The sequence below is a fragment of the Tupaia chinensis genome, unplaced genomic scaffold (assembly GCF_000334495.1).
Source record: "Tupaia chinensis unplaced genomic scaffold, TupChi_1.0 Scaffold000610_1, whole genome shotgun sequence".
Lineage (NCBI taxonomy): Eukaryota > Metazoa > Chordata > Mammalia > Scandentia > Tupaiidae > Tupaia > Tupaia belangeri.
Genome location: NW_006160129.1, coordinates 2,090,918 through 2,101,850, shown reverse-complemented (window position 1 = coordinate 2,101,850; position 10,933 = coordinate 2,090,918). Strand labels below are relative to the sequence as shown.

The 10,933-nt window shown below is 41.7% G+C and overlaps 1 long non-coding RNA gene across 2 annotated transcripts in view; it reads left to right on the top strand.

Annotated features, from left to right (window-relative positions):
* Positions 1-10,933, top strand: part of LOC114009732 (uncharacterized) — a 234,030-nt gene that overhangs the window by 209,846 nt on the left and 13,251 nt on the right. The window contains exon 5 of one of the 2 annotated variants that reach the window (XR_003551118.1): positions 7,789-7,835. This is a non-coding gene — a long non-coding RNA (uncharacterized LOC114009732). Of the gene's footprint in view, positions 1-7,788; positions 9,878-10,933 lie in introns of those variants that run through there. The other variant, XR_003551117.1, reaches the window with a different exon arrangement.

The following is a 10,933-nucleotide window of genomic DNA, read 5'->3' as shown; positions in this document are numbered from 1 at the left end:
CTACACCTAAGTGTGTGTGTGTGTGTGTGTGTGTGTGTGTGTGTGTGTGTGTGTGTTTTAAACTGGACTTTGTAGCATATTCTCCATTCAAGCCCAAGCCACATGGTTATATTGTCGCCTACTGCCCGGTTGTAATCACAAACGGATAACTTCGTCAGAGGAAAAGCCAGTCCCATAGATGCTTATGTGTTTGTGTGTTTGTTTTGTTGGTTGGATCCTGCGGTGGTGCTGAGAGGCAGATTTTGCTGGGCCCTGTTTATAAACAAATCTGTTCGCACACACTTTGTTCTATCATTGGATGTGCACATGGGTTCTGCTTTTTCCTCTTAGCACACAAAAGCCTGAGAGTTTAGAAGCATGTTTTCTTTTAGAGGCAGGCAACCATTAAACACAAATGTGCATGTCTACTTCATGGAAGTCTTTGAATCTTGACAGTTTCAGTTCTGAGCCATGAACTCCGCAAGTATATTGCAGCCTGATACACACAGCACCCCGGGAAGCATCCTTAAAACCTCTAGAAAATTAGGGATTGAGGCTCAGTAAGAAGAGAAAGAAAGCCTTTCTTACCCTTGAGATTTAATCTAAGGAATTAGTACCCATTATGACTAGTACCATAATCCTAGTTTTCCCAAGAAGAGGTGATCTATCTCTTTCTTCATTTGGAATAAGATCTTATTATACATACATACAGTCACTTCCTACCTGTAGTTTTGCATGTTTTATTTAATATTCCAGCCAGGTTCTGGTTTTTATGACAGGAAGTATGTGAATCATTATGACAGAAGTAAATAACATTTGATTTTATGATTACAGTACAGGAAGTACCTTTTCACACTAAATAAATCTTTGGGAGAAAAGTGTTGACTTGTAAACTTAACGTACATTAATGTTCTAGAATCTTGTAGATAGTTACTTTGCCCTTCTTAAATAAGACTAAAACTAGAATGGGCTCTTTTTTTCTTTGATTTTAAGAATTATTTATTTACTATTATTAATTTTTTAAATTTACTATAGGGCACATGTGCTCCTTTGAAAGAGAAAGCAAGCTACTAGGTACAGGACTCGAACTGTGGTTGTCAGTGGGGAAGTCCAATGCCTTAACCGCCACACCACCTGTTGGCCCCTCTTTTTTTTTTTTTTTTTTTAACTTTTCTTGTTAACTAGTCCTTTGAGGAAGAGGCATTTTGAAGTATTTTGGTGTGATCCAACATGATATAGTACCATTATAAAAATTCTAAGTGAAAATAATATGGCCAAACATTAGTGAAGAGTAAGTACTATGGAATAACTAAGAAATTACTTTTTCTTTGAAGGTTAAATGGCCAAATCATCATTTGCCTTTGAAGCCAGAAGATCCTCAAATGCCACCTTAGGCAGGCTTCTTCCAGTTACTCTTGTAGCCATGTTCTCGCTCCAAGCACTTGGGAGAGATGATTGGTTTAACATCAAAGAGGCTGTATGTGATCATATTTCAAGAGGAAAGAAAACTGAGTGGAACTTTGAACCATTAAGGCTTTGCCTTTCCTTGCTTACAAAGGTAATGGAAGGAGGGGCTAGCAGGTGGCATAGTGCTTGGGGTGCTGGACTCCCACATGGTTGACCATAGTTTGAGTCTTGGACCTGGCCATTTGCTTTTTCACTTTCTTTCTCTCTCTGTCTCTTCCCCTCTCCCTCTGGTGAGTGCACATGTGCTATGGCAAATTAAAATAATAATAATAAATAAAATTAAATAATTTTTGAAAACCTAAAGGATTTTGGGGGAAAAATTTTTTTAAGAGAGATTTTTTTCTGTAGGGCATGTTCACTCACTGGAGAGACACAGAGAAAAGAAAGCAAAAATCACCGCCCAGGGGGTATGGCCACATCACCATCCCTTCTCCTCCATTCTCCTCTCGGGACCTTGGCTCACACGCACACGTACCCGGCATGAGTTTCAAGCCTCTGGGTCCAGGACTTGAACCACCATCAACCATGTGGGAGCCCAGCAATGTAACCATTATGCCCTCTACTGGTCTCACTGATGCTCATTTTTGAGCATTAGTATTACACATGTGCATCACATGAATGAATGGCCTCCTGATATTAAAAATCTGAGAAGACTTTTAGATTCCAGATGCATCCATAACACCATGTGGTTGTGATGCAGTGATTCGTCATTAGGCTGGAAGTTAAAGGATGAAAGCTCAGACTTCAACTCTGTGACTGTGAACCCCTCTTAACCACCCTGATGGAAACAGGTGCCTCAATCTCTTCCACCTCTAAAAATTCGCTATCACAGATTGTGCAAGTAGTTAGCAAACTCTGAAGCTGTTATCAGAGGACAAACATGTGTTAATTTGATTGAGTTACCAATACTTAGTTGTCATGTATTTCTTTTAAATTTTGCAGAGAATATATTAAAAATCTGCCTTGCATATGCCTAGAGATTTGTAGCTTTTGAGGCCGGTTCCTAAGTGCCGTGTTTCTAATTGTGCCTCCTAGCCTGGGTATGATTTGCAGACCTCTGGTGCATCTCTGGAGCAGCGTGGTCAAGGTCAAACTTCTAGTCTTTGAATTATGTCTCCACCACCTACTGGCTGTGAAACCTGGGCAAGTCCTGTAAGCTCCCGGGCCTCTATTTTCTTATCAGTAGAATGGGGGTAATAATAGAACATCCCTTGCCCCTACATGGTTGCTATGAAGATTTAATGATTGGATATGTGTGCAGCTCCTAGCAGAGCCTAAGCCAGCCCCATATGTCAGATTGCTGTCATCAGTGATGATTAAACTGGCTCGTAGAGGTTAGGTGATCTACACAGGAGCATGTCAGTGCAAAGGAGAGCCAGAACGCCAGCGCAAGACCTTCAGATCTTCCGGCAGCCTGGTACCCTTCCAGCGTGAAGCCATTCTCTCTCTTGTCTCTAAAAGTGCCACAAAAGGGTGCACTATTTTCATTTTTTTAATAGAAGTCTTTGAGTACATGTTAAACAGGAAGAACACTTGGCACAGGGTGTTATTTTGTTTGGGGAGGGTGGACCCTCTACCACTTGAACGACATCCACAGCATAACAAATGACAGCAAGACCTGGACAGTATCTGTAGTTCCATCACATTCTAGATTTCCAGCCTTGGAAATAAGTCTGTGTTGGCCCCTTTAGTAGGAGGAGTTCCTAAAGGAGTTTTTTTTTTTTTCCTAGAAATTTTATTATTTATTTTTACATTTTTGAAATTTACATTGAATCCCTGTGTATTTTTACAGTGTACAAATTGGTTTTTCCTAGCATGAATGCTGTGCATATTTGGGAGCCCAAAGATATTACCATGTAGGGAACCAGCAGTTAGCGTAATGGCTATGTCGCTGGACTCCCACGTAGTCGACTGCGGTTCGCGTCTCGGACCCGGTGGCTTAAATCTCACGCCGGGCGCGTGTGCGTGCGTGCCCAAGATCCCGAGAGGAGAATGGAGGAGAATGGAGGAGAAGGGATTGCGGCGTGACCATCCCCCGTGGGGGGTGATTTCTTGCTTTCTGTTTCAATGTTTCTCTCTGTCTGGCTGGCGAGCGCACGCGCCCTATAGCGAAAACCTCTCCAAAAAAAAAAAAAAAAAGATATTACCATGTATATTGTCATCTACAGAGAACTTTTCATCCATGTGTCTGCTAAATGGTTTTTTGGTTTTGGTTTTGGTTTTTACTCTGATCCCATCCCTCCCACCTCCTGCCTAAAGAACTTTTTTGACTGCTACATCTGCTAGCATCTCTCTGTGCTTTTCCGCAGACTTCTGTTTCATGATCGCTTTGTTGTTTTGCTCTACTTTTCCCTTCTTTTCTAAATCATCTGCATTGGCCACCCAACTGTAGAGGACCTTCCCTGTATAGCCATCTGAAACAGGCCAGACCGCAGAAACACGGGAGCTCACGGCGTGTCTGACCCACTGGGGGAAGGAGCTTCCTTCCTAGTTAGAGAGAAAATTAGGTATTCTAACATTTGGGTTCCCAGGTCCCAAGTCATTGCTTATTCTTTCATGAACTCCGTAGGACTTAGAAACATTGTAGATATTATGGGCCAACTGGCATGGAGGTAAAGGCATTTGGATCCCACATGACTGACTTTGCAGTTTGAGTCCTGACCTGGTGGCTTGAAAAATCACACTGGGTATGTGTGTGCATGCCCAAAATCTGGAGAGGAGAGTGGGAGAGGAGGAATTGAGGTGTGGCCACCTCCCTGGGGGTATGAAGGGCTACTTCTCCCCCCACCCCACACATCCCCTCTGTCTCTCTCCGGCAAGCACCCTACATACAGCAATACTAAAAAGAAAGTAGATACTTAAAATTACTCTCATGGGGGACCAGCAGGTGGCATAGTGGCTAAAGTGCTGGACACTCCCATGTGGCTGACCACGATTCATGTCCTGGACCTGGGGGCTTACTTTCTCACTTTCTCTCTCACTCTGTCTCTCTTTGGTTAAATTAAAATAAATGAATTAATCAAATTAAATAAATAATTATCTTTTAAAAATTACTCTCATGTAAGGAGTTCCTGTTCTTTTGAAGCTACAGTGGAATAGTCTTGTTCTTTCTTTTGAGGAGGTGTACAAAGTCTCGGGGGGGGTGTCTCAGGGTGAGAGCAGAACAGATGACTATTGTAGAGTGTACTTGGCGTAAATTAAATCCTTATCTCCATTATAGTTGTTGTTTTTACTCATCCTCAATTTGAAGATTATATTTGTATCATGCAAATGGCTTTTATACTCTTCTTTTAAAAACATCAGTTTGGCAAGGATTATAAAATCATACCACGTCAGTGAAAATTTCCTTCCAGTGTGTATAAACACAGATAGTCTTACAAATATTTTAAAAATACATCTGACTTATCTTGATTATCCAAAAATGAGGAATAAAGGAGTTGGAGTATAAGTCACAAAGTTACCAACTAAGAGCTTAAAAGTACCATGTAACAAACATGAGTGTGAATTTGGCTTATTTGTTATTCTTCAGCTCCTCTTTAAGAGAAGCCTGTATTTTAAGCCTCCCCACCATTTCATAGAAAATGGAAGCATTTTAACAGTTTGAGTCAAAAGGGCCACCTTTAAAAAAAAATCTGTTCCTTGGGACCAGTAGGTGGCATAGTGGTTAAGGCACTGGGCTTCCACATGGCTGACCCTGGTTTGAATCTCAGATCCAGTACCTTAAAAATCACAAAGGGTGCATATGTGTGCGTGCCCAAAATCCCAGGAGGAGAATGGAAGAAAAATGACTGTGATGTGGTCATCTCCCTGGAGTAGACGATTTCTCATTTTCCCTCTCTCTGTCTTTCTGTGTCTTTCTCTAGCCAGCACATGTACCCAATGGCAAAAAACTAAACTAAATTAAATAAATAAATAAATAAATTGGGGGGGGAAGGGTCCAGCAGGTGCTGTGGTGATTTAAGGCTCTGGACTCCCTCATGGTTGACCCTTCATGTGAGTCCCAGATCTGGCAGCTTGCCTTCTCACTTTCTCTGTTGCTCTCTGGTGAGCACACATGCCCTGTAATCAATTTAAAAATAATAATTATAAATAAAACTAAATATTTTTAAAGAATTTCTTTAGGCAAATGTCTACTGGTCTCTCCAGAAAATGAGCTTGGTCACCATTGATCCTCTTTAAGGAGGGATAGGCTCTTTTGTCCAACTGTCAATAAATTCTACTTTTTTCTATGACCTAAATGAATAGGTTTGGCTAAAGCCAATGGAAACACAAAGTGTCGTATTTTAGCGTTTAATATTCAGTTTTCAAAGAGTGCCTTGAGTGAATGCCATGTGGGCTCCTCGGTTAATGTAACTGGGCCCTATAGATAAATAGGTTCTGCCCTTGTCACAGACAAACCTGAAAATGTACTTTCTTCTCACAAACCCAGTGGCTGGCATTCAGGCTGTGTTGATGCTCTCTGCATGGTGGGGAAGACGATTTCCCTATCTGAAATGTAGAGACAAACGAAAGTGATTCTTTGTCTTTCCTTGAAGGGTTAACACTCTAGCCAGCTTCAGATTGGTTCACTTGAATCTTAAAATTACTTTTCTGGTCACGCGCACGGAAGGTCTAAGCATTTGTGAAATGTCTTTTCTTTCTTCCTTTTTTTTTTTTTTCTTTCTCCCAAATGCTGTTCTCTTTGGGCTGTCTTAATTACACAGGGGTTGAGAAACCAAATTAAAATTAGGCGTGTCTGGTAAACAGTGATCACTTTGCATGCTTTTCGCTTTGCTTGTTGGAGTTACTTCTCCCTGAGCAGTTTCCTTCCCCGCTAATTTTTTTTTTTTTTTTTGGTAAAGGAAATATCATAAACTCTTTTAGAAATACTCACAGGAAGTGAGTATCCATATGCTGGTTACTCACCAGAAGCTGAGCACTGACAGGTGAAGAATGCCACCGCAGCCCTCCCGGATTTATTTTAAAACTGCCCCTAGAGCAGAGGATTAATGCAGGGTGCGTAGACCAAAGCGGTTTTGTCTCCCGAGGGCATTATTAGAGGAAATCGGTCATGGCACGTCATCCAGAGGGACGGTGACTCAGGGAACGGTGGTGGGGGTCCGAGAGGCACGTGGCTGCCATCTCTGAGGTCTCTGCTCCCTCTTCAGTGGACAGGCTGTCTTCTAAAAATTAACGCTCCCTCCACCCCCAACAACGATTCTTCTGCAGTGAATCACTTCCAGAAATGAATAGCCACATTTTTTGGAATGAATGTTGTGAAATCCCTCGTTTATAATGGCAGGTTTTCAGTTGGTGGTTTTTATCAGACTGAATTTCTCAAGATCAAAACGAAACCTTCTCTTTAACAAGACAGAAAGTGCTAGCGATACAGAAAGCAAAAGTATGTGCAGCCTGCTACTGAAGAGCTGCGTCCCGGCAGACCTCTGTACCTATCTGTAGAGACGTGTGCCCACACAGTTGCTTGATTGTGTGAGTTCTTGGAATTACGGATTCGTTGCCTGTAGCTGGTGATTTCCTATGCAGAAGGTCGCTAACTCCCAGAAACGTTATACTCGGTGAGTAGGTGGTAGTTTCTGAAAATGATTGCTAAGCCGGCGCGCATCGACTTGAATCGGGGATTGAAAGGACTGCTAGCAGGCTCGAACACTTTCTGCTTAATATGACACAGTAGATGGAACCGTGGACCTCGTAGAAGGCTGTGAAGGGTGTTTTTGAAACATGAATTAATTGACTAATCATTGAATCTTTTAAATATACTCGACCTTTTGAGGAAGAGAGGGTGTTTTACAGAAGGAAGTGGTTTGTGGGGGGCTTTTTGATGTACAGTTATTGCCTTTCTATATTTAAGTATCACTTCATCCTCTTGTGTGAAAGAAAGAAATGACCATGTGGTCTCCACAGAGAAAAAGTTATGCCCACTCTTTGTCAGTGAAGAAACTTCATCCACGTGTTACTCCCAGCTGGACTTTTTTCCTCCTAAATATTCATAAGGGAAAACTATTCCCTGGAGACTCACTTCGGCACTAAGACGAGTCCCATCCAGGATCCCGGGGCTCTTCATGGATTATTGGGCACTTTATCCAGGGGCAGAGAGAGGAAAAAGGGTTACTGGAAACAGGGAGTGGAGTTTAAGGAATTGTTCTCTCTGCAGAGTGGGTAAGTTGTTTGACCTACTGACTCATTTCATAGGAATTAGGAAAACAACCTAGTGTGGTTTTTATTGTTAGTCCTGGAGGGTTCCGAAATCAGAGTGCTGGAAATGAGATGCGCGGGAGAGGTAGCGCTGGCACGGAGCGGTCCTGCCTGCCGGGGTTCCTAATGGAATTCAATCTCTGCTTCCAGGACAAGTCCAGCCTGCGCTTGGGGATCCTGTGTGTGACTGCCCCACGGTGAGTACAGATGACCGCGATTTCTGGTTTTCACCGGTTCTTGCGTCTGAATTCCTAAACGGCATTTCGTCTAAGGAAAAACATGTAAAGAACATTATTTTCCTCGTACTTTCACTACATATCGCATATTTGTAGAAAATACGTTTTGATTGATATTAGTGATAAAACATAATCTAACCCGTAGACAACAGTGCAAATGAAAATTCATTTTGATTGATAGATGGGACAGTGTATTGATGGACATGATGGGGTGTTTAAAACACAAGTGTGGAGATTCCAGTAGAGTCTAGCAAACAATAATATAACTGCTAACAGTTAACAAAAGGCATGTGTTTCAGACAAGGAACAATATTTATTTGCAGAGAAACTTGTGGTTTGTGATGTTTTGGTTTTTTCCAATATTATCAAATAAGCTGAAAGTGTTTAAGAGTTTAAGAGGACAAAGAAAGGACATTGAACATGGATACAAGAAAAAACTGAGAAAAGGTAGCTCTAATATTTAAAGTGTTTGATTATCACCTCTGTGGAATGTCACCTCGAACTGTATTCTTAATGCAAAATAAGTCTTTTTGCAATATATAGTTAATAGAGAATTTGTGATTCTCTTGGGAGGTGGCTGGGAGGAAGGTTGAGTCAGCCTGCTGGCACTGTTTGTTCCATGTACTGCATTATGTCTGAATGCCTTAGAGTGGTGTTCTTAACCTTTTCGGGGTACTAGACCCCTTTGAGCTGTGGATGGGAGCCCTTGATCCCTTTTACCGTGCTCACACGCAAGCCTTCACCTGAGTTTTTCAAGGCATTCAGAGACCCAGCGAAGCGCATCCACACCTCAGCATAAGGACACCAACCTAGACTGACACCTTACTATGAACTGTTCATAAGCGTCCCACAAAACACTGCTATTAAAAAGAGGCATACAGGTCAGAAAGAAGTCATTTTTGGTGGTTGCTAGATGTGGATGGCAAGCCAGAGAAAAGGACAAAGGGCGGAGAAAATACATGACTAATAATAAATACAGAGAATAGTTCATATTGTCTGAACCTCCAAACCAATAGCTCAGAGTCCCTAAACGTTTAACCATGCATATTTGAAAAATATTTTATAAATTCAAGTAGTATTTAAGGCTCAACATTAAGCACTTGGAGTGAGTTTTCCTTATACATATTTTTGCTTATGCTTTTTGAACTGTATGAAACTATGAAGTCTCTTTCTGTTTTTCCATTGTGTATCTTGCCAAATTAGGTTAAGACAGCAGATCATCTTAACTCTAGAAAAATGATTTTCAATGATTCTAACACCCTAGAAAACTAATTATACATTAGCAAAAGAGATTTGGTGAGGAAAGAGATAAGATAGGTTAGTTGAACACAAAAGAAACACCATTTAGAAATAAGCTGGCTGTTATTGTGCAGCGATTAAATTACAGGTTGATACTATGAGGCTGTTGTCGAAAAAGGAGATATGTTTCTTGGATGTATAAAAAGGAATATGATGCAAAAGGGTAAGAAAACAAGGCTTTATGATAGTCAAACTCATTGTGTCTGGGTTGAGTCACCCTTGAAAAAAAGATTGTATAAAAAGCTGATACATAAGCCACAGAAATTACACAGCCTTCTAGGAAAAAGATAAAGTAAGTGAGGGTTTTAGTTTGAAAAAGTCTGGATGATTTCTTACTGATGGTCTTTAAAAGGAAAAGTCTGATATGTCCTTCTAGTCCCAGAGCCTGTGCTCAGTAAATTGCAGCACTTTCAATGACTCCTACATTTAGGGATGTAACTCTTCTCTGATAGACTCAGCAAGAGCAAATAGATTCAAATAAAAGCAAAGAGCAACTGTTATGACAGAAGGTATATAATAAATGAATTTGCTGACTGATGAATAGAGAAGAAAGACTACCTAGATTGCCAAGCTGATAAAGTAGTTGAGCGGCTTAGCTGAAGGAAGTTATGACATCTTTGATAGTATCTCTTTCAAGATGAGCGTAATTAACTCCATTCTGGGTGGTGGACTCCCACATGGCTGACCGTAGTTTGAGTCCTGGACCTGGCAGCTTGAAAATTTGCACTGGGCACATGTGCATATACGCCCAAAATCCTAGTAGGAGAGTGGAGAAGGAAGGATTATGATGTGGCCATCCCCCAGGAGGGCATTTCTCACTTTCCCTCTTACTGTCTCTAACTCTGTCTCTCTCTGGTGAGTGCATGAACCATCTGGCAAAAACCAAACCAAACCAAACCAAACTAAAACCACATTTATTAATTCATTCAGCAAACACAGAGGGCTTCGCTTACAGTCTGGCAGAGGTTAAAAACAGAATCCCAGTATATGATTAGTCCTGTGGGACATAAAGCCAGCGTGCTGCGGGGCCATGCATGTGGCTTTTTGGTGGAGGAATGTTGTATTCCCAGTCTTTGAGGACTGAGCTAGACAGACCAGGCAGGTGCTGGGTGAAGGGTCCTGTAGAGGCAGCAGGTGGAGGGCATGGGCAAAGACTGAGGTGAGAATCTGAAGGTAGAGGAACCATTGTTGATGAAAGCCTCATGTGCCATGCAATATTTGTCTGAAGATTTCTACCCAGAAGGTCAGGTGGACATTTAGAAAGATTACACATGCCGCATTGAAGAGAATAGCTATGGTGGGGGTAGAGGACAGGTCAGACGGGTAAGTGGACCAGATGGGAAACATCCACTGTCATCCAGTGAGAAGTGACAAGGACACCAATAGTAATGGATGTGAGGAAGATTAGTGAAGGCATGAAGTAGAGTTGTGGCTTAGGTTGTCAGGTGCCATCATTCCCCACTGAGTGAAGTACAAGAAAAGGTAGCAATTCGAGGGGAAGGACATCTGACATGTTTGAGACCATGTAGACGAGACAGGTGGAGATGTAAGAGACAGACCGAGTGAAAGGTCAGTTTGCATGGATGTGGACCTCAGAATACAGATTGGTAACAGTAATTCAAATGGTGGGCAGCTTAGCTTGTGTGAAGACCTATTACCAAAAATACAGTAAAAAAAAAAAAAATTAATATGGGGGAACCAGCAGTTAGCGTAATGGCTATGTCGCTGGACTCCCACGTAGTCGACCGCGGTTCGTGTCC